Source organism: Geotrypetes seraphini, chromosome 4, assembly GCF_902459505.1.
Source record: "Geotrypetes seraphini chromosome 4, aGeoSer1.1, whole genome shotgun sequence".
In the NCBI taxonomy this organism is placed as follows: Eukaryota; Metazoa; Chordata; class Amphibia; order Gymnophiona; family Dermophiidae; genus Geotrypetes; species Geotrypetes seraphini.
In genome coordinates this window covers 183,554,651-183,577,632 of record NC_047087.1, presented here as the reverse complement: position 1 = coordinate 183,577,632, position 22,982 = coordinate 183,554,651, and the positions used below count along the sequence as shown (strand labels likewise).

Here is a 22,982-nt window from a genome sequence, read left to right as displayed (position 1 = left end):
GCTGGGTCTGGGGGGAGGGTGATGATTTGTGAAAGTTATCAGATAATGATAAAAGAGGGAAAGAGAATGGGAATTGTATACAGCCTTTTTGTGGTTACACATTCAAAGCGGTTTACATATATACAGGTACTTATTTTGTACCTGGAGCAATGGAGGATTAAGTGTCTTGCTCAGGGTCACAAGGAGCAGTGCTAGGATTTGATCCCATAATCTCAGGGTGCTGAGGAAGCAGCTCTTCCACTAGGCTACTCCTCATCTCCAAGGGGAAGAACTGTGGTGGAGAAATTTGTGATGGAGCTGTTGAAGAAGAAGACAAGATCAAAACTGTGGCTATTCTGGTGTGTAGGGGTGGTGGAGCACAGTTGAAGACTAGAAGCCTAGAAGCATAAAAGTTGGAGAGGTCATTAGCTACACACACACACACACACACACACACACTTCCCAATGCAGAAGAGGGGGGTTCTAATGGCTTGAAAATGAGACAAGCTTTAATAGCAGGATCTCAGGGTTCATGGAAAGCTGCAAACTCAGAGTATCAGGACACAATGGCACTCCATCTGCTGAGCGTCTCACTATGTCAGTGGCATGAGAAATGTCAATGAAAGACTGGGCTGGAATGGTGCTGATACCTCCTCTGAGAGGTTCACAAGAAAAGGGAACTGGCAGGTAAGATTTCATTCACAGCTCCTCTGAGAATAAAACAGAGGCCGGGAGCTGGGTTAATGGGGGCACTTGTCAATTTAATAACCCCTCTATACTGGCAAGGACAGTATAGAGAAGTTATTAAACTGGAAAGAACAACGATGGATCTTTCTTTTGAACACTTTAACTCCTGAAGGTTTAAATGAAGTCCTAGATTGGATGTTGCTGATTTAGTAATCTGATTGAGTATTTCCCTCCTGACGTCATTGGAATGCTTGACAGGTGACTATAATAAAGAAGCTTTGAAAAGACGCTGCGGGCCATATTGGATGAGAAGAATTCTAGCGGTGTGTAGTGTACCGAATAAGATTGGTATGTGGCATCTCGAGCCTGAAGAAAGTTATAAAACTTTAATTCATTTCAGGAGGGATGACTTGATATTTGAAGCTGAATCAACTAAATTATTTTGAAATATTTATATATTATTAAGAAAATTGAAAAGAAGAATAATTACATATAAGCATTTTCATAAAAATTGGGATAAATGAAGATAGAGGTGGAATTTCAGTGAAGCTCTGATTAGCTGATCAGCCATCTGAGAAGCCATCAAAAATAAGGACTACATATTAGATAACTGTGTAATCACTTGGGATCTAACTAGGTTCTTGGGGCCTGGGTTGGCCACTGTTGGAAACAGGATACTTGGCTTTAGTAATTTCTGAGCTGGATTTGTTCATCAGTTGACATTTAGCCTTGGTATTTCTTAGTTGATACAAATATACTGCTGGCAATAGGCCATGAGTGGTGGCTCTGCACAGGGCCAGTTGGCAAGTTGTAGCCAAGAAGCCTTGGCATCTGCGAGTGATGAAGCATCACAGCCTGTGCTGACAAAGGCTTCAAGAATTGAGCCAAAGATAGAAGCATGGGGGCCAATGTAGAAAGCCTCGCAGTAAAGCTGGCTCAGCTTCTATCACAAAATCAGCCTCCCAAAAATACCACTGCATAATGTAAGAAATGAGTATGTAAATTACCATCGTATTAATCTATAGCTCATTGAAAAATGTACCCCCTGGGGCCGACCTGGGCAGGAGGATCAACGGCAGTGCCCACAGTCCTTGTTCCAGCTTGACGAGAGTAAGACAAGCTGGTGTTAGGTTTCCTGCGGTTGGGCAGAGTTTCTGTAAGGGCACTATTTCTGAGCATTGGAGGGTGGTGGGGGTGGAAATGGCTAAGTAGCGCATGTGACAGCATATACATGCTATTTGTGTTGATCTTCCACGCCTATGCTGTTCCTTGTGCTCATGCCCTCTGAACACGTGGATAAAGGTGAGTCGGTTGATACTTTGTATTTGGATTTTCAAAAGGCATTTGGCAAAGTACCTCATGAAAGAACTCTGAGGAAATTAGAAAGTCATGGGATAGGAGGTAATGTCCTATTCTGGATTAAGAACTGGTTGAAAGACAGAAAACAGAGAATAGGTTAAATGGTTAATATTCTGAACTTTAGTTTTTAATGTCAACAAAAAGTGCAGTACAATTTATATACAAAGAATGATAATCAACCAAGCACTTATAACCAATCAGTATCTATACAAAAGATAAAATTCCCTCCCCTATCCATCATTACCATCTGGAATAATACCAAAACAAAAGGCAATCCCAAAGGCAAAAGTCCAGATGGGACAGATATCAACTCGGACTTTTCAGCTGCTGCAGCCCCGACTCATCGCTTCCAGGCAGAAGATGCACAGATATAGAACAATCCAGTGCTGGGCCGCACTGCTATTGGTGGGCAGCAGATGCTCATGAGCAGCTCCCGAAGAATACAGCACTCTGCCTCCATCGGCAGCCAGGAGGAGGAGTTCACGGCATAGCCCCATTCCATGGATCTGGAGACACCACTAGCCCCTCCCCAATGAGAGAGCAGATGCCAATCCATTCTAGGCAACAACCAACAGCTATCAACCATGCCTTCACTTAGTTTTTATTTAATTTTTTATTATTCTAGATACCCATTTATGAGGCTTGTTTTTTAAAAGTGCACTAAGGTTTTGATCCTAGCACACATTAATGACTAAAATTAGGATGTGTTAAGTGCAAGGAATGATTGCTACCACGTACAGGGCTCATGTAAAGATACCTTTGGCGTTGTGCCTCCCTAATCAAAAATTAGAATCATACAGCACTACTCCTCTCAGCAAAAGCAGATCCTGTTTGACGAACTTGCTGCACTTCTTCGAGGGAGTAAACAGGCAGATAGACAAGGGCGACTCAGTCGACATTGTATATCTGGATTTTCAGAAGGCGTTTGACAAGGTTCCACATGAACGACTACTTTGGAAAATTGCGAACCATGGAATCGAGGGTGAAATACTCACGTGGATTAAAAATTGGCTGGAGCATAGGAAACAGAGAATGGGGGTAAATGGACAATTCTTGGACTGGAAAAGCATCACCAGTGGGCTCGGAGCTTGGACCCATGCTTTTCAACTTCTTTATAAACAATCTGGACATTGGTACGATGAGTGAGATGATTAAATTTGCAGACGATACGAAATTATTCAGAGTAGTGAAGACACAAGGGGATTGCGAAGATCTGTAACGTGACTTAATCAAGCTCAAAAAATGGGCATCGACATGGCAAATGAGGTTCAACGTGGATAAGTGTAAAGTGATGCATGTCGGTAACAAAAATCTCATACATGAAAACAGGATGTCCGGGGCAGTACATGGAGAGACCTCCCAGGAAAGAGACTTGGGAGTTCTGATCGACAAGTCGATGAAGTCATCTGCGCAATGTGTGACGGCGGCGAACAGGGTGAACAGAATGCTAGGAATGATTAAGAAGGGGATCATGAACAGATCGGAGAAGGTTATCATTGTCGCTGTACCGGGCCATGGTGCACCCTCACCTGGAGTACTGCATCCAGCACTGGTCACCGTACATGAAGAAGGACACGGTACTACTCGAAAGGGTCCAGAGAAGAGCGACTAAAATAGTTAAGGGGCTGGAGGAGAGGCCGTACAGTGAGAGATTGGAGAAACCTGGACTCTTCTTCCTTGAAAAGAGGAGACTGAGAGGGGACATGATCGAAACATTCAAAATACTGAAAGGAATAGACTTAGTAGATAAAGACAGGTTGTTCACACTCTCCAAGGTAGGGAAAACGAGAGGGCACTCTCTGAAGTTAAAAGAGGATAGATTCCGTACAAGCGTAAGGAAGTTCTACTTCACCCAGAGACTGGTAGAAAACTGGAACGCTCTTCCAGAGTCTGTTATAGGGGAAAACACCCTCCAGGGATTCAAGACAAAGTTGGACAAGTTGCTGCTAAACCGGAACATATGCAGGTGAGGCTGGACTCATTTAGAGCACTGGTTTTTGACCAAAGGCTGCCGCGTGAGCAGACTGCTGGGCACGATGGACCACTGGTCTGACCCAGCAGCGGCAATTCTTATGTTCTCTCACAATATGCCAGCAAGAATGCATTATTGGTTTTAATTATTAAGACTAGGCAATCACCTAGGGCAGCAGCTTCTCAGGGGAAGCAGCAAAAAGCAGCTGCAGTCAGAGTAAAGCAGTAGACCTTGACATCCATGATTTATCAAGCAGGACTCCAAGATGGCTTTATGTACCTGATATGGTGTTGCTCCCTTCAGTTCTTGCTACTATGTCCTTAGTATGGTTAAAGGGCAGAGGCAAAACTTCTGTTCTGGCAAGTAGATGTCATCAGTGACGCGGCACAGGGAAGGCCCCAGTGGGGAAGGCCGCAAAGCAGCCTGTTCAGAGTGCTGCCGCTGCTGCTGTGTGGAGCGGAGGTATGGCGGTCTCGTGGTGGGAGGGTCGGTGAGGTTCTGCTGTGTGGGGGGGATGGGAGGGAGGGACGGCGGTGTTCTATACGGGATAATGGGAGGGAGGGATAGAAAGATGCTGCACAAAGGGGGGGGGGAGGAGAAAGGAAAGAGGAAGAATTGGGGTAGAAGAAAGGAAGGGAGAGATGATCGTTGTACATGAAAAAAAATAAGACATCCCTGAAAATAAGCCCTAGTGTGTATTTTGGACCCCCAAATTAATATATGACACTGTCTTATTTTTGGGGAAACACGGTACTTATGGCCACTGTTGAAAATAATGATACTGGACTAGTTGGACCTTCAGTCTGTCACAGTATGGCAATACTTATGTTCCTATTAGTGGTTTTCTTTTTTTTGCATTCTTGCTATGTTTTTATTTATTATGCGGTTTTGTTGTTTCTTTGTTTTACTTGTACTCAGCCTTGTGAAAAGAGATTGATAAATCTAATGAATTGATTTAAACATGCTATGGTCCTTCTGATAGTGATAATTCTGAGTAAAATGATCTGTTTGCCTCAGAAATTGTTCTTATTAGAACAGGAGGTGAAAGTTGTTTGCAAGAAAGAGGTTAGCTGCCAAGATTATAGCACTGTGTAAATTAAAAAGGTGTTGTTTTAATCAGCAAGGCAGTGATAAGGTGCACCCTGCCAGTTGATAAATACTTATAGAATTGTCTAATCTCAGCTTCTGGTGATAGCATAAAATTGAAGATCCAGGCTACACAAACATCAGCTTTTCTGAGGTCAGGCCTCAAGAGTTGCTCTGCTTCTTTAGGGGAGGTACACCACCCAGAGAGCTAACCTCCCCCACCCCATCCCTTATTATTATTTAGCTCACATTGCACTGCAAAAATGTATGTAAAGGACAAATAGCGTATATTTTTGTTATTTAACACATGTTATTTGGCAAAAATCGAGCACTGTTTCCCCTTAACGTCTGTTTGTAACTATGAGGCCCTTTTATCTCTGAATTCTATATATGGTGACTAAAGTTGCATGCATAAATCTGTGCGCATTGATGATTTGCTTACGCAACTTAATTGGTTAACGAGCTGATCAGCACTGATAATTGCCATTTAACAAGCAATTATTGGCATTAATTGCCAAGTGTATTCTATGGAACTATGTGCATACATTCTATCTAGGGTTACCAGACGTCTGTGAAAAATTCAGACATGTCTTCTTTTTTAAAGGACTGTCTGGGTGCCTGGATAAACTTTCCAAAATCCGGTAGTTTGTTTGGCTTTTGGAAAGCCCCGGCCTCTGGCCGCTTCTGGAGGGCCTCTGAGCATGCGCAGATGATGTCATATGCCCTCCAGACACAGCCCGGAAGTCGGAGAAGAAAGACAAGGCTTTGTGGGGCCAGGGGGTTGATGGGGTGGGGCTGGAGGCAGAACAAGGTGGGGCTAGAGGCGGAACAAGGTGTGGCTGGGGGCAAAACGGGGTGAGTCCATGCGTCCGGGTTCCGTCATCGGAAAATCTGGTATCCCTAATTCTACCACACAGATCTCAAAAGGGGTGTGGCCAGAGAAGTGGCATGAGTGGGTCATGGGCATTCTCAAAATTTACATGCACTGTTATAGAATATGCCTTCTCTGCACCTAAGCTAGGCCTGAGTATTTACACCAGGTCTTAATTGATATAAATGGCTGTGCCTTTTTGTGTTCAATATTTTTTATTAAAGTTTTCCAGATAAAAGGGAAAAAGTGAAGAACAAAAGGAATACACCATGATACAGAGCAGTGGCAATAGTAACAAGAATATAAAAACAATCACAGGACATTCAGTGAGATATATCTAAGCACATGTCTAGAATAGGAGCCCAAATCTTATTAAAGGTAGATAAAGAATTAGACTTCTCTGCAGCAACTTTTTCAAATTTTACAAGGAGGCAAACCAAATTCCACCAATAATTCACACTTAAAGATGCAGAATCTTTCCAGTTAGACAGGATAGATTTATGAGCAATTTGAAGTAAACTACACAATAATCTAGATTGATATACATCTAAATCATCAGGTAGAGCATGAGCACCGAAAATTATTGCAGCATATGTATGAGAAGATGTGATTGGTAGGTATATACAAATAATCGCCCACACCTGGGTCCAAAACTCATACACATTGGGACAGAGGTAAAACATGTGGGCAAATGTGCCGACCTCAAGAGTGCAAGACCAACATTTGTTAGAGCGTTGAACATCAATTAGGGATAACTTATGAGGGGTCCAGTAGGCCCTATGTAGAAGAAAGAACATTTGCTGAACCATGGATGAGGACCTAAGAGAGCGTCTCGTGGAACTCCATATTAGTTTCCAGGATGTAGGTGTGAATGCAGTATAAGTAGAATCCTCCCATGCGGAATGAAGGGAAGAGCAGGCTGTAAACTTATGATCACGAAGAATGCGGTACCAGGACGAAGCTTCTTTTTTTGCTCCACAAAAATTCAGGCACCATTGTAGTATAGTAGGAGTCGATGAGGACAACGAATGTGCCTTAAGAAAAAGCGATAGGCAATGGTGAAGTTGAAGCCAGCGAAAATAGTGTGTAGCAGGCAGCAAGTAGGTATCAGCCAAACAAGAAAATGGCATCAGAGCAGAATTCATTATTATCTGGGCAAACGACCAAATGTCTTTCTTAAGCCACGACTTCCACTCTATATATTGACCTTGAATTTTTACAAATGGATTATTCCATATAGAAGAGAACAATGTCGAGTTCCAGTCCAAATCTGCACAGGAATCCACAGACTGTAGTGCTGTTCCAGTGGAAGATATGATGGCGTTGTCCACAATCAAATGATTAGGAGCCATGAACGAGATGTGTTTTAAGCACTGAGATGACCATAAATTGGACTCAAGGAAAAGCCAAGGTGGGGGACATTCAATTGAAGAGTATATTAACCATTTTGAACCTTGACGAGCAAGGAAGGCTAGATGATAGTCATGAAAGCTCGGAAAGTTCACCCCTCTATTTTCCTTAGTAGCCTTGAGTTTCCTGAGAGCAATGCGTGGAGGTTTACGTTGCCATAAAAAAGCAACAAGTATAGACTCAAGTTTAGAATAAGTCTTAGCGTCCAGCAAAAAAGGAATCATGGATAAAATGTAGTTTAGTTTAGGAGACAAAATCATTTTAATTGTGTCAAGCCGCCCCCACCACGATAGTTTAAGGGGAGACCAGCGTTCAGTCAGAGAAGTAGCAATCTGAAGCAGCAATTCTGTGTTAAATGTACGGGTATCTTCAAGAGAGGGGCCAAAGAAAACCCCTAAGTATTTTAGTTTCTGTGATACTAGGTGCAAATTGAAACTTCTACAGGAATCAAGATCAACTAAGTCATTTAGAGGCAAGATCTCAGTCTTAGATATGTTTACCTTGTAACCCGATATCCGAGAATATTTTTCCAGTAAAAGAAATACATGTGGGAGAGAAATAGGATCTATATATAACAGCACATCGTCTGCATAAGCGGATAGCTTCACTTGAAAGTCACCAATACAGTATCCATGAATGGTCGATGTAGATCTAATAGCGATGAGCAGTGGTTCAAGCGCAATGTTGAATAACAATGGGGACAGAGGACAACCTTGTCTAGTCCCTCTAGACGGTTGAAAAGATGTTGAATTCGAGTCGTTGATACGAATGATAGTGGTAGGGCAAGTATACAGAACTTTCACCATGTTTATAAAAGTTGCGGGACACCCGAACCATCGCATCGCTTCAAATAGGAATGGCCACTCAATGCGATCAAAAGCCTTTTCCGCATCTAAGGCAACTGCAGTAAGAGGTGTATTTGAATGTCGGGCTTGATAGATAATATGAGCAAACAATCTGGTGTTATCCGATGATAGTCGACCACACATAAAACCGCATTGATCAGGATGGATTATTGCGGGGAGAACAGATTGTAACCTGGATGCTAAAATCTTTGCAAAAATCTTCGCATCAGTGTTGATCAGAGATAAAGGACGGTAGTTATTGATGCTGAGTGGATTCTTGTCCTGTTTCAACAAAACAATAATAATCGCTTCAGTGAAAGAACCTTGAACTCGTCCAGTAGTAATCAAATAATGGTAAAGTTGTAATAAGATGGGTAGAAGCAAATCTTGAAAAATCAGATAAAATTCAATTGTGAGACCATCAGGACCAGGCGCTTTCTTTTTTGCCATGGAGAGAAGAGCGTCAGACACATCTGCCAGTGTAATCGGAGCAGAGAGAGACTCTGCTTGAACATCAGTAAGAGTGTTATGAGGCAAATTATCCAAGAAAGGATCGATGGAGGATACATCTGGGGACTCCGAAGAGTAAAGTGCGGTGTAAAAGTGGTGAAACTGTAAGCAAATATCAGCATTATTGAGCCACAATGTACCAGCGTCATCTTGAATGGCAGGTATCAAAGTCTTTTCCGATTTTATTTTAACATATTCCGCTAATTGGTGACCACACTTATTGATATTTGCATAGTAGTAAGCGGATTTCATAAAGACATCTTTGGCAGCTGAAGAGCTGAGCAGTAAATTATATTCAAGTCTCAAAGCTTGCATAGAGCGCAAGTACGATTGATCGTTAGGACAAGATTTGTGAAGATCTTCCGCCGCTCTCAATTTTTTCAAAATTGTAGATTCCTGTTCCATAAGTTTCTTCCTTTTGGAAGCTGAATAGGAAATTATCAGTCCCCTTATATATGCTTTGAAACAATCCCAGGTAGTAGTCCAGCTCGTATCTTCGGGCAAGTTAAGATCAAAGAATTCAGTAATATTACTCCGCATGGTAGATACAAACTGTTCATCTGACGTTAAGCAGGAGTTGAAACGCCAAACTCTTTTGTGTACACATGCACCTAAATCAATGAATGATAAAAAAATTGGAGCGTGGTCTGACACTGAAATCTCCCCAATAGTGGCAGAGTCGACTTTAGCCATCAGATTGTAACTAATCAAAAAAAAATCTATGCGCGAGTAAGATGCATGTGGCGCTGAGTAGAAAGTGTAATCCAAATCTCCAGAGTGTAACGTTCTTCAAGGGTCACCAAGTTTTAGATGTTCCAGCAGTTCTTGTAATTTAAACCAGGACCTTGATTTGCGATATGGAACAGATGATTTTCTGTCTATTAGAGGGTTGAGAATTAGATTAAAATCTCCCCCTAAAATATAGTGAGAGCCACAGGAAGATGCAATAATATCCGCAATCTCATCAAAAAATGAAGGACAATCTACATTCGGTGCATAGATATTAACAATGCTAATAGGTAAATTATTAATAGACACATGAACAGCTAGCCATCTGCCATTAATATCGTTAGTGTGAGAGGTTATTGAAATATCATTACGTCTGCGGAGGAAAGTGGCCACACCACCTTTTTTGTGAAGTGCAGCTGAGAACAGTACTGGGTAGAACCCTTTTAGAGACAATTTTGGAGCTTCAGTCACAGACAGGTGGGTCTCTTGTAGCAGAACCATGTCTGGAGTAAAGCTTGCAATGAATTTCAATATCTTGGTTCTTTTTGTCGGGTTGTTAAGACCCTTAACATTGAGTGATAAGCATTTTATAGACATGTGACAGCAATAGAAAATTCCTAACGCATAAAGATTGAAAAGCATTCATAGCAGGAGAACAATTATAAAAAGCTGAAACAACAAAGGTATAAACCTGTGATAATAAGGTAGAAAACATTGCACAGTCTGTATCAGTGTAAAGTGTCAGCAAAAGCGCCAACATGGCCTAAGGGTAAGTGAGTGGCACTGGTAGACCAGCGAACCAGCTAAAAAGGAGACTAAACAGTGAGAATTAAACAAACATCATTATATAGGGAAGTAGAGTAAGCAAGCCTAACATGAAGATATCAATCATGAAAACACATGAGCATAGGCTATATGATCAAGTTCATATCTTGTCAATCGAAGAGGGCTGTATAGCTTCAAGGAACTCTGCTAATGCAGCAGGATCGGTATAATCTGTGGTTTTATTGTTATACGTAACCCTCATACGAGCTGGGAACAAGATACCAAACTTCGCCCCAATATCCTTCAGTTTAGGTCTATAAGCAAGAAATTGCTTGCGTCGTTTGGCAGATTCTTTCGCTAGATCAGGAACAAAGAGCAGCTTGGAACCCTCGAAGACAATCAGACCGTGAAGTTTGGCATGCTGCATAATAAGCATGGTTTGGCTATGACGGAGCATGGACACCACAATAGGTCTGGGGAATTTTGTAGATTGATGACGCTGATTAGGCACACGAAAAGCACTGTCAAAATCCAACTTCGTGGCCTCATTTAATTTTAGTAGTTGCAGTAGTAGTGCACTCAGAAACTCCACTAGATCGCACGCTTCTCTTCCTTCAGCCAGACCCAGTAAACGAAAACCATTACGTCTGGCCTTATTATCAGCGTCCTCCAGGGCCCGTTCTAGCTGGGAGACACGTGCTGCCTGGCGACGCAGCAATTTCAGCGATTCGTCTGTCGCTGCAGCTTTAGTCTCCAACACATCAATGCGGGTGAGAGCCTTGGAAAACTCACCCTTCAGGTTAGTGAGATCTTCTTTAATCTCCGAGATGTCTTGCTTGGCGTCGGTAAGGAGCTCGCGTATGCTACGGAGCTCAGACAAGATGGCGGATGACTCATCCTCCGACTTCCCGGCACCTTGTTTATGCGGGGAAACAGGCTCGGCATTCTTGCGCTTGCCGGGTTTGGTAGCTGACATGATCAGGTGACAAATCCCGGTAAGCACGGCAGAGAAAAACAGAAAAAAATGATGTTTGTTCGAGGCGGTAGCACAAGGGTCTCCGGAGCAAGTTCTCTAGGCTGCCATCCGTGCACGCGCTCACTAGCGCCCCCTAAATGGCTGTGCCTAAATTTTAGTCATGGGCATGGGCACTACACACATTTTATAAACCATTCAAGTTAATGTTTAAGTGAAAAGCTGTTTCTTTTTGATGAGAAAACTGAAACAAATCAGAAAATACTTTCAGCTAAATCAATTTATGCTGATTGTTTAATCTCTACTCTTGTCCAAATTAGGTTATTGCAATCTTAGTTATAGTGGACTTTCTAAGCAATTGTTTAAATGATTGTGAATAATGCAGAATACTGTGGTACGTCTGATCTACTCATTAAATAAGAATGAAAGCATTCTGTTACATCTTCTCAGGAGTCCAATGCTAGATGATCAATCTATTCCCGCAAACTGGGTTTTGCAGAAGTGTGTTACTCACAATATTCAGCACCTCCCACATTGCCAGTGGAGTGGAGTGCCCCCTTCAGTTTTTCCTTTTTTCATGCAAACTATGCAGAGGTGTTTAATTTAGTATGATTATACTACATATGGTTAGTATCTATTAGCTGTTAACCGCACTGAACTGCAAGGTAGCTGTGGTATATAAGAATTTATGTTATGTAATCTGCTCTGTTTAGTTTTTCTTATTTATGCAAATATTTTTTTTCTGAGGCGTTGGTGCCCTGAGACCCCATATTTGGGAATTCTCTTCCTGGGAAAAGACACAGGTTTCATGGAGCCGGACTGCAGCTAGAAGGGCAAAACTTTGGGTAGACCTGTGAAGCCAGCCTGCTGTGTGCTACTTCAGAGCTTGAGGTCCATGTCCCTGGGAGCCAGCTCTTCTTAATTTTTCAGAGGCTTGAGCACAGGCTGAAGGCACCCTGAGTAAGAACCCTCAGGGGATCAGGGAGCTGACTGCATATTTTGCCCCCTCCCCAATACGCTTTGAGGTTCCGTGGGGGCGGAGGTCTCTGACAGGGTTGGTCTGACTAGCATCCAGAAGATTTCCTGGTTTGGAGTCATTATTTGAAGTTTCTAAAGCAGAAAGTCCTTTCCATCTCTTCCAGCTGCAAGGAAAGCTGAAAGGCAAGTGCTTTCACAGGAGTCGGAGTCCAAAAATCTCATTTTGGAGAGTTTCTGGGGTCAAGGTTAAGGTCACCCACCTCCAAAACCCCCATTTCAGTGTTTTTTTAAAAAAAAAATTTCAAAAAAGTCTCCATGGGCCATTTTTGGTGTAATTTTTCTAGAAGCGGCCATCTTGGATTTTAAACAATCTTTTTTCTGAAGCCTCTATCTGCCTCAAAACTCCTTGATTTTTACAAAAATTGACAGGGATGGACTTCTTAGGGTGTGCTGACACCATGTTATGTGAGGTTTGCGCCAGATGGTCAGCAGAGGAGCATATATTGTACTGTGTGCCATGACACTCACAAGGGAGGAGCAAGAGCCTTGAGTTTAGTCCCATCCATGTCCTTAAGGGCTGGGGAACCACTTGGGGTTTGGGAAATGGGTAGAAAATTCTATCTGGAGCCTGAATTTCATGAAAGTGCAGACGTGTGGAGTCCATGGAACCCGCAAAAGCCTAGAAGGAGGTTTTGCAGGATTCGTTTATCTCTCCTGCAAAAGGCTTCTCCCCAGAATCTGTAAATCTCATTTTTAACAGAGACCAGGACATGTGGCTCAGCCTGAAAGCACACCACTGTTATTCCAGGGAGCATCTTCACTTCCTGTGATTTCTCCTTAGATAAGCAAGGCAGCCCCCAGCTTCAGCAACCACTCGGAGCCAGACTGGCAGGATTGGAGATCAGATAAGACTCCATGCCTCTTTTATCTCATGCCTCAGAGGCAATCCTGGAAGAATCCAGTTCCCTCTTTGGGTCTGGCAGGTAAGATGCCTCTCTGGCACTTGACCAGGGGGATGTTTCTTTGATCCATCAACTATTCCAGTTAGTCTCTGTCTACCATTTTATATTGGATGTTATTAAGGAATTGAAGCTGGATGCACAGCCCTCCACTTCTCAGTGCATGGTCATGAATGGCTCCAATGCTCAGAGCTCCTTTTTTCCAGTGCATCCATACATTACTGCCCTAGTTAATGAGCAGTGGGAGACCCCAGAAGGATCCTTAAGGATTGCAAAAGCCATATCCAAACTCTAACTGATGGCACCTAGTTCCAGCAGATGTTTAATCACCAAGCGTATGGCTCTCCCAAGTGAGGGAGGAGTTATATTGAAAGATGCACAAGATTGCAAGGTGGACATGGTTTTGAAGCTCTAGCTCTGGGAATCAAAGTGGCAGCAACAGCTTCGTTTGCTGCTTGGGCCTGTCACACCAGATTGAGATGGGAACCCTCTGCAGAGGAGGATGTCTGCCCCCAGCTAATGCTAGAAGGGGTGGATTATGTGGTAGATGCTCTATTTGACCTTATCAGGGTCATAAGCAAGGTATCAGTGTATACAGTCTCTGCTCACAGAATACTCTGGATCAGGCAGAGGGCGGGTGACTCAGTATCCAAGGTGATCTTAAGCAGACTTCCTTTTAAGGGGCAGATGGTTTTTGGTAAGGGCCTAGAAGACAATCTCTTGGCCAGAGTGCGGATCACCTCCTTAAGTCTCTGCCAGAGAACAGGCTGTGTCAACCCCCCAGGAGGGAATAGAGATAATTTTTGTATCTCCCTCTTTTCTCGCCATTACAATCCGAGTTCCTCCACCCAGAAATTTTCCAGGGTTACAGACAGCGATTTAGTAACCCCCCCAAATGCTAGCAGCCCTCAGGGTCTCGCATCAACCTGCCCTCCAAAAAATCCCAATGACATCAAGTTGGCAGCCGCACCTCAACACATTGGAGGGAGGCTGTTGGCATTTTGAAGGAAGTGGGAGAAAATTTCCTCAGGCCAAGGGGTGCTGGACATCATCTGAGTGGGTGACAAGATTGAATTTTAACGTCCTCCTGCAAATTTGTTCCTCAATTCTCCATCCAGATGACTAAAAAAAGAGGCCAAGGTCCAAGCCACACTTCAAGGGCTCATAGATATTCGGGTCCTAGAACCTGTCCTTGATAATGAATCAGTCCTAGGCAGATACTTCATTGTGCCCAAAAAAGCCATAGAAGACTGGAGGCCTATCTTGGATCTCAAGACCATTAATGCATTTCTAAGAATCCCACATTTCCACATGGAAATGGCCTATTTGGTCATTGCAGCGGTGGCCCCAGGGGAGTTACTTGCTTCTCTTTGGATCTGACAGAAGCATATTTGTATATTCCCATCCCTCTGAGCCACAGGAAATATCTGAGGTTTCATGTACTTCAGGAACATTTCCAGTTTGCAGCTTTCCCATTCTGTTTGGCAACAGCCCCCCTGCACTTTCACCAAGGTAATGGTGGTAGTTGTGGCTTATCTCCAAAAGATGGGGATCCAGGTACACCCCTTTCTGAATGATTGGATAATCAGAGCTCCATCCAAACTGGAGTGCAAGCAAGCAGTGCGGTTAGGATGAACAGTCAACTTCAAGAAGAGACATCTAGAACTGACCAGAGTTTAGAGTATCTAGGCATTCACTTTGACATGGCTCAGGGTTGCGTTTTCCAAGCGACAAATCATGGATCTCTTAGTGATGCCAATTTCTACTGCTTCAACAAGGTATCTCAAAAGGAATGCTGCACCCAGATACTTGAAAGACACAAAAAACAAGCAGCAATGCCAATCAGCCAAACACCTCACAAAGTCAGCAATTGCTCCATAAACAATGATAATGATTATTAATAATTAGTGATACGTACCCTCAGTGTGAGGAGATAAGCTAAAGAGAATGCAACAAAGTTGCAACTCAAATGCTTAGTCTTATGCAGAACAATAGAGCAAAATAGCTCACTTAACTTCCACACACCATCACAGGGTATGTTTATATGCTACCATAAAGTGTAATTAAATAATGTGAAAAAAACACTTTAAATAGTAAAAAAATAAGGTGAATTTATAGAGCAATTAAGCAAAATTATATTTTAAGCAGTGGGAGAACAGAAATGGTCTCAGACTCCTCCACAAATGTTTCAAATCAAAAAAGTACTTAGCTTCTTGTGCCGATTCATCTGTTAGCATTCAGATGTTAGAAGTTACTTGATGCATAGTAGACTTCATGGAAGATTTCTACTGCTTGACATTACCTTCAGGTGTTGGGTTCCGAGGTTGTTCCCTGGGCCAGGACACTCATGCAGCCTCTCCAGGATGCTCTTCTGTCTCAGTAGTCCCCTCAGTGACACTCTCTTCAGATGTAGCTTCCATGGGTTAGATAGCTCTAAGTCTATTAGATGCTGGCACTATCATCTTGAAGCTGGGACGTTAGATCATTTGTTATTCTATTGTCCATTGACATTTACTTTTTGGAAATCAATATGGGGTCAAATAAATAATTTGCTAGATAATCTAGTGGCATTATCTTATGGTACCGTTTTGTTTGGTATGTCAATGAGGGCTAAAAGCCAAATTTCCTCTAATAATAATTAGCTTCTACTTATTATGAGAGGTATAATTGGAAAAATTGGGATAGGCTGAACTATAGCTTTTGGTGGAATTCATTATGTCATCATATATATAAAATGGAAAGGATACTAGCTATGCAGCAGGGGGATTTTGCGAAGTTTCAAGATATTTGGGAGCCATTAACAAGATACTGTAAAGATTGAAAATAATTTTTTCCCTTTAAATATGCACATTCAAGGTAGAGGGAGGGGGGTGGGGAGGGATATTGTGGTTTTCTTATGAATGCAATTATTGTTTTGTTATAATTAGTTAACAATATGATTGGAATTATATATGTACTTCTTGTTTTAATTAGGGGGGAGGGGGAGGAAATTATTGTATTTTGAATTCTTTATGTACTTAAAGTGCGTTTTCTCTAGTGTTTATGCTTTAATTATTTGTATTGCACTATTAATGTTTGAAAATCAATAAAGAATTAGTTTGTTGTTTTTTTTTTAAAGGGTCTTAGGACCCTCCCACTGCATCCCAAGATGCATCAGGAGGGGGAAGGCCTGTAATTCTCAGCACACAGCTCTATAGGTAGCTGCCAATTTTTCTTTGGAAAGTACGGGGGGGGGGGGTGATCCGGGGATGTGGGAGGGGGATCCAGAAATGTTGGCGGAAGTGTGGAGGGTGGGGGTCTGGGGATGTCAGGGGAAGGGATGTAGGGCTCTGTGGCTCAACTGATCCTGGCAGGGGGAATCCCCATTAGCTGAGCCAGCAGGAATCCACAAAACTAGCTCAGCTGATGGGGATTCCTCTGTCGTAATCAGACAAGGTAGTTGGGTACATACATAACTTGCTTTTGTGCGTTTTTCATGTGGACATTTTTATTTTTGAAAATGGTCAAAAAAGATAGATGTCCTAAGGACCAAAACTTATACATAGGTCATTTTCAAAAATAAAAGATAGACTTCTGGCAGTTTTGAAAATGGACATTTTTTCTGCAGGGTTTTTGGACATCTTGCCTAAAGCATCCAACCTCAAACTTAGACATCCTATTGAAAATGTTCCTCTACATATATAATAGTATAGTATATGTTGGCATTGACATTCCTATGTTTAGGTGTGCCTTTATACACCATGTCAATAACAAGCTTAAGCTGACATGCTTTTATTTATTTATTTATTCAATTTTATAGCCCGTCCTCCCAGAAGAGCCCGGAACGAGTTACAAGTTTACACACATAATATAAATTAGAGTAGAAAGAGTACAATACAAGTTTAAATACATGGTATAAATTGGAGTAGAATGAACCCAGACTTTTTGCAGTAGTAGGACAATTATCATACATGGTAGGGTAAATCTGACATGAGTGTTTGGATTATTTGCAAAGCTTACATGCACCAAGTGATGCTTATAATTTATAATATTTTAAAAACTATGCACATAACTAGAAGGCATGCCCATGGCCTATCCATGTTTCACTTATGTGTATGTCTCCTTACTTAGGCGCTACCTTCTACCCTGTTTCCCTGAAAATAAGCCCTAGCATGATTTTTAAAGATGCTCCTAATATAAGCCCTACCCCAAAAATAACCCTAGTTAAGATCTACCCCTGAAGCCCTCCCCACCGAATGTCCCTGACTTCATTCCTGCCCAATTTGCCGAAAAAAATCAGACTTGGCGATTCTGCAACCCCCATCCCAGTGAGACCTGACATACCTCCGCTCCGAGGTCTCCTAAAACAGCGGGGGTAGCAGCGTTCTGAATAGGCTGCTTTGCAGCCTTCCCCGCCTGGGCCTTCCCCCTGCCACGTCACTGATCACTTCATCAGTAATGCGGAAGAGGGAAGGCCACGAGCAGCCCGTTCAGAGTGCTACTGCTGCTTTAGGAGGCCTCAGAGCGGAGGGATGTCAGTCTCACGGTGGGAGGGTTGGTGGGGTTCTGTTGCACAGGGGGTTGAGAGGGAGGGATAGAAAGATGCTGCACATGGGGGGGAGGAAGCAAAAGGAAGAATTGGGGTAGAGGAGAGGAAGGGAAGATGATTGTTGTACATGAAAAAAGATAAGACATCCTCGAAAATAAACCCTAATGCGTTTTTGGACCCAAAATTAATATGACACTGTCTTATTTTGGGGGAAACGTGGTAGAATAGTATGTAGTGTACATACTGTAGGTGCCTAACTGGCAATTACCGTATTTTCACGCAAATAACGCGCACCCGTGTAAAACGCGCACACGGGTATAGCGCGCAGAAATCACGATGATATGTACAAAAACTTTTGTATACCGCGCTCACGGGTATACCACGCATGATGCCCGACGCTCCTTTCGCCCGCCCTGACTTTCCGTGCGCTGTCCCGACTCTCCGTTCACCCCCCCTGACTTCCGTGCACTGCCCTGACTTTCCGTGCGCTGTCCCGACTCTCCGTTCACCCCCCCTGACTTCCGTGCACTGCCCTGACTTTCCGTGCGCTGTCCCGACTCTCCGTTCACCCCCCCCTGACTTTCCGTGCACTGTCCCCCCTTGAAGTCCTGTCCCCCCTTGAAGTTTTGTCCCCATCCTGAAAGCCTGATGCCCCCCCGACGTCCGATACATCCCCCCCCGGCAGGACCACTCGCACCCCCACCCCGAAGGACTGCCGGATTGGCCCATGTGCCTCAGGCCGCGCCCCCAGGTGGGACCTAAGGCTCCAGGGCCTATTCTGATTGGCCCACGCGCCTTAGGCCCCACCAGTAGGCGGAGCTTTAGGACGGATGGGCCAATCTGGCCTCATTCCTTCGTTGGCTGCCTGCCGGACAGGCGGGTTTGGCTCCCGTCTGTCCGGCCAACTACCAAAGGTACGGGGAAGGGGGGTGGGGGGTCGTGGGGGTCGCCAGGGGGGTCGCGGGTCAGCTGGGGGGGGCGGTCGGAGGTTCTTGGGGGGGGCGGTCGTTGGGGGGAGGGGTGTTTGCGTCGAGGGCAGGAGGGCCTGGGATCTCTCCTGCCCGTAATGTAGTGCGGGGTGGGGTTAGGGGGTCGCCGTGGCCAGGAGGGTTTGGGTTCCCTCCTGGCCCGATATTGTTGGGGAGTCGGCGGTCCTTCGGGGTGGGGGTGCGAGTGGTCCTGCCGGGGGGGCATGTATCGGACGTCGGGGAGTCGGCCGGGCAAGAGGGCTTGGGCTCCCTCTTGCTCCGATCGTGGATGCGGGTGCGGGTGGGAGCGCGTGCGAGCGGTCGTTCGGGGTGGGGGTGCGAGCGGTCCTGCTGGGGGGGTGAATCGGGCGTCGGGCGGGGTGGGAACTATGTTTAAAAACGTTTGTATACCGCGCTCACGCATATAACGCGCGAGGGGTATGCGCGGTAGGTAAAAACGCGTATAACGCGCGCGTTATATGCGTGAAAATACGGTAATGGTGCCTTTGACGTGCCCAAGTGATGCCTACCTCTAGACACCAGCTTATAGATTTGCTCTGCATATGATCCACGTTTCTCTATAAAGCTGCATCAGGGTAATTCCAATCAGCTTCCGCAATTCTAATCAAGCTGCAGCCTACAAATCACTTTAATAAAAATGATGTTTTGGTCAATCTGAAACTAGAAAATATATCACAGAAAACATTTAAAATTTCATACTAAAACGTGACATCTGTGGTTAGCACCTGCACTATCTTTAAATGATGTTGGATGCTGACAGCTCATATTTATATCAAAATAATATCTAATTAAGGGGTCCTTTAAGCTGCAGTAAATGCTAGTAAGCGCTTATTACCTCTTAAAATGGCTTACTGTGGGATGCACTCAGGCATACTATGGTAAATTTTCAAACTACATGTGCAAACCCGCACTTCAAAATGGAGGAGAGGCATGCAAATCTCTCTCATGAATATTCATTGTAGATATCCTAAAAACCTGACTAGCTGGGGGTTCCTTCAGGACAGTTTTGGGAACCACCGGTGAATGTACTTTGGCCCGCTTTTATTAAACCGCACTAGTGTTTCATAGCACAGGGAGCCGCGCTGAATGCCCCGTGCTGCTCCCGACGCTCATAGAGGTCCTATGAGCATTGGGAGCAGTGCTCAGCATTCGGCATGGCTCCTGGCGTGAAAAAACGCTAGCACGATTTAGTAAAAGGGGGGGCCTTTGTATGTTTGCTTCCATTCATAAAATATTGTACTGCATGCAGAAATGTCTTTTAAAACTGTCGTTCTTCTGACTAAAGTAACCTCTTGTGACTTACAGAGGTATGATTTATATAAAAGATGTTACAATGTCTTTGCTTTGCTCCCCTCACTCTGATTAACCATTGACAGGCATCTTATCAAGCTAGACACAAATGTCTACTTAGTCTCACAGAGAGCAGGACTTATCAGTGAACATACCCCTTCCAGAGCTCTAAACACCTGTTTCATTAATCTTCTGCTGTCCTGCACCATTAAGACTTCCATATTGAAACAGTGTTGATTAGGAAGACAGGCAATGAAGATAGAGGGGGTGGGGGGGTGAGGGATTTAAAAGGGAGGCAGGGATGGGGAGGAGCCTCCCTTACCTGCTACAGCTGCTACAAACACTGTGATGTTAATTTATTTTGGTTGTTCATGATAGATTGTTGACCTCAGGCCTGAAGGAAAGAATTTGCTTCTGGTCACGTCTGATGAGGTGAATCAGAATTGTGAAGCAGTGTCAGTGGCACTATTCTTGTATTTTATCATTGTATTGTCACAGCAAAAAATAAAATAAAATTCAGTTCCTTTTGCAAAAGTTCTGTGATGGGCTAGATCAGTGGTCCAGGGATACTATTCTTTGGTAACATATATGCAGCCTATCAGCTGGCTCCACATTTGCTTGATTGATCCAGTCCTGGATTTATCCCAATGTAGATCAAGTTTCAAGTTTTATTTAAAATTTGATATACTGTACCGCTTTAAAAAAAAATTGTCTAAGCGGTGTACAATATGATAACTATTAAAAACAGAGGGGATAACATTAAAACCAAAAGACGTTAATGACATATAGAAACATAATGTTAAGGGGAGAAATACAATCTATGACAGGAAAGGGCGACATAAATGGTCAGTACATGAGTAGGGGGGAGGTGCTCTTCCTTCTGCCTAAGGTCTTATATCTACTTGTCATAGGCATCCTTAAAGAGAAAGGCCTTTAGAATGGCTTTAAATTTATCTAAAGGTAGTTCCTCCTGAAGATACAGAGGTAAAGAATTCCATGCTATGGGCGCTGTTATGGAAAAAAAAAAATCTTCTTTTTGTTTGTGTCGTAAAATAGGTGTCGCGGGGATGGAATTTCCAGATGCTGGTTACTGGATCGTAGTGTTCTTCTTGGAAAGTGTAGAATAAGCAGTCTATCTATGAATCCAGGTGTGTATGTGTAATTTTGGTTTTGTAGGTAAGTAATAATATTTTATATGTAATGCAATGGGTAATCGGACGCCAGTGAGATTTTATAAGGAAAGGGGTAACATGAATGATAAGTTTGTCCCCACGAGCTCAGGCCCTGTCCCCACCCCGCCCCCGTGAACTCTGTTCCCATCCCTGAAAACTCTGTCCCTACCCTGTCCCTATGAACTCTGTCCCCGTCCCAGCCCCATGAACTCTGTCTGATCCCATCCGCACAAGCCTCAAATAATTATGATTTTATATTAAAATCATTTTAATAAAGTATACACACAAACTAATCGAAACAGCTTTTTAGTCATATCCAGGAACTTTTTAGGTCTCTTAATCCCGCTGTACGCCCAGAACTGAAAGAAGCGTTTTTGAAGAAGTAGTTAGGGCGGGATGTGGGCTGACCTAGACTTAGTCGTCCTGCAGGGATAATTGAAGGTTTGATGCGACTGCTTAGACAGAACTTATACATGGTGACTCTGGAATGCAATGCCGTCACACCTCCGCCTGGAAAACTCTCTTGACAAATTTAAAATCAAACTTAAAGCCTTTCTATTTCAAAACGCTTACCAAAATAAGACCCTTTTTCCCAGCCATTTCCAGTGATTAATGAGAACTGCTTCTATGAAGCGACTTCCCTTTCCTACCCATTATTTTCCTTCCCCTCATAACTCCCTTAAATTTTTATTTTAATTTTGATGTAATTTTGAATTTTCCCCTTCCCCAGCACCTTCTGTATCAATTTTGTCTATTGTCCTGTCCATATACTGCCCTATTTTATTTTTATTTTTTTAAACTCCAATTTTTAGCATTGTAAACTGACCAGATACTTGTTTGATGGTTGATATATCAAACTGTAAATAAACTTGGAAACTTGGAGTTGTGGGGTGTTACAATACATGGGCTCTATAGTGAAATACACGGAGCTCTGTGGTGGTGTTACAGAGTTATTAATACCGGTATGATTATGCCATAATCCCTCATCCTACTTATAATATGCACATGTTTATACCAAATCAATTGTCCTATGTATATACACATGTAATACTAAGGGCTCCTTTTACTAAGGTGCGCTAGCGTTTTTAGCGCATGCAGGAAATTACCCGCTCAATGCTGGCGATAAGGTCTAGCGCGTGCGTCAGTGTAGCGCGCGCTTTTCTGTTCATTAAAGCCCTATCGCACCTTAGGGCTCCTTTTACTAAGCTGCGCTAGCGGTTTTAGCACACGCTAGATGCTGGCGTTAGTTTTACGCATAGCGCGGGGGGCAGCGTGTGTTAGATTTTACACATAGCGCGGGGGGCAGTTAGTGTTTACGCATTAGCTGGCGTTAGTTTTTATGCATAGCGCGGGGGGCAGCACACGCTAATCTGCAACGCGCGCTAAAAACGCTAGCGCAGCTTAGTAAAAGGAGCCCTAGGTTTGCTATTACAGCTAAATACACTATGGGGCTCATAATAAAAAAATTTTTTTTTAAATGTCTAAAAAGTGGCTCCTCCTTCACCTAAAAGCCCTTGTGTTGGACGTTTGGGTCTTAGGCTTTTTTAAGGTTGATTATATGGTATAAGTTTAGGCGTAGTGGTGGTCTGGGCGGTGACAGGTCAAAAGCGCGCGACGACAAAGGCGTGCCAACAACCCAGCGCAGACAACTGAGCGCAAGCAGAAGCGCGCCAAAGAAAAACAGTATTTTAAAGGGCTCCGACGAGGGAGCCCTAAAAAAAAGGGAAAAAGTGAAGTTTCCAGTAAATGAGGGGAGTTACAACCCCACAAACCCCCCACAACGCTGGCGCAATCTCTATTAAGTAAAGTGGGGGGGTTCCCCACCAACACCCCCCATCGGAGCCCCTTAAAATACAGTTTTTCTTCGGTGCGCTTCCACC

The 22,982-nt window shown here is 43.6% G+C and overlaps 1 long non-coding RNA gene across 3 annotated transcripts in view; it reads left to right on the top strand.

Moving 5' to 3' along the window:
• Positions 1–22,982, top strand: part of LOC117358744 — a 69,264-nt gene that overhangs the window by 32,084 nt on the left and 14,198 nt on the right. For all 3 annotated transcript variants that reach the window (XR_004539073.1, XR_004539071.1, XR_004539072.1), the window contains exon 2: positions 20,987–21,078. This is a non-coding gene — a long non-coding RNA (uncharacterized LOC117358744). The remainder of the gene's footprint in view (positions 1–20,986; positions 21,079–22,982) is intronic.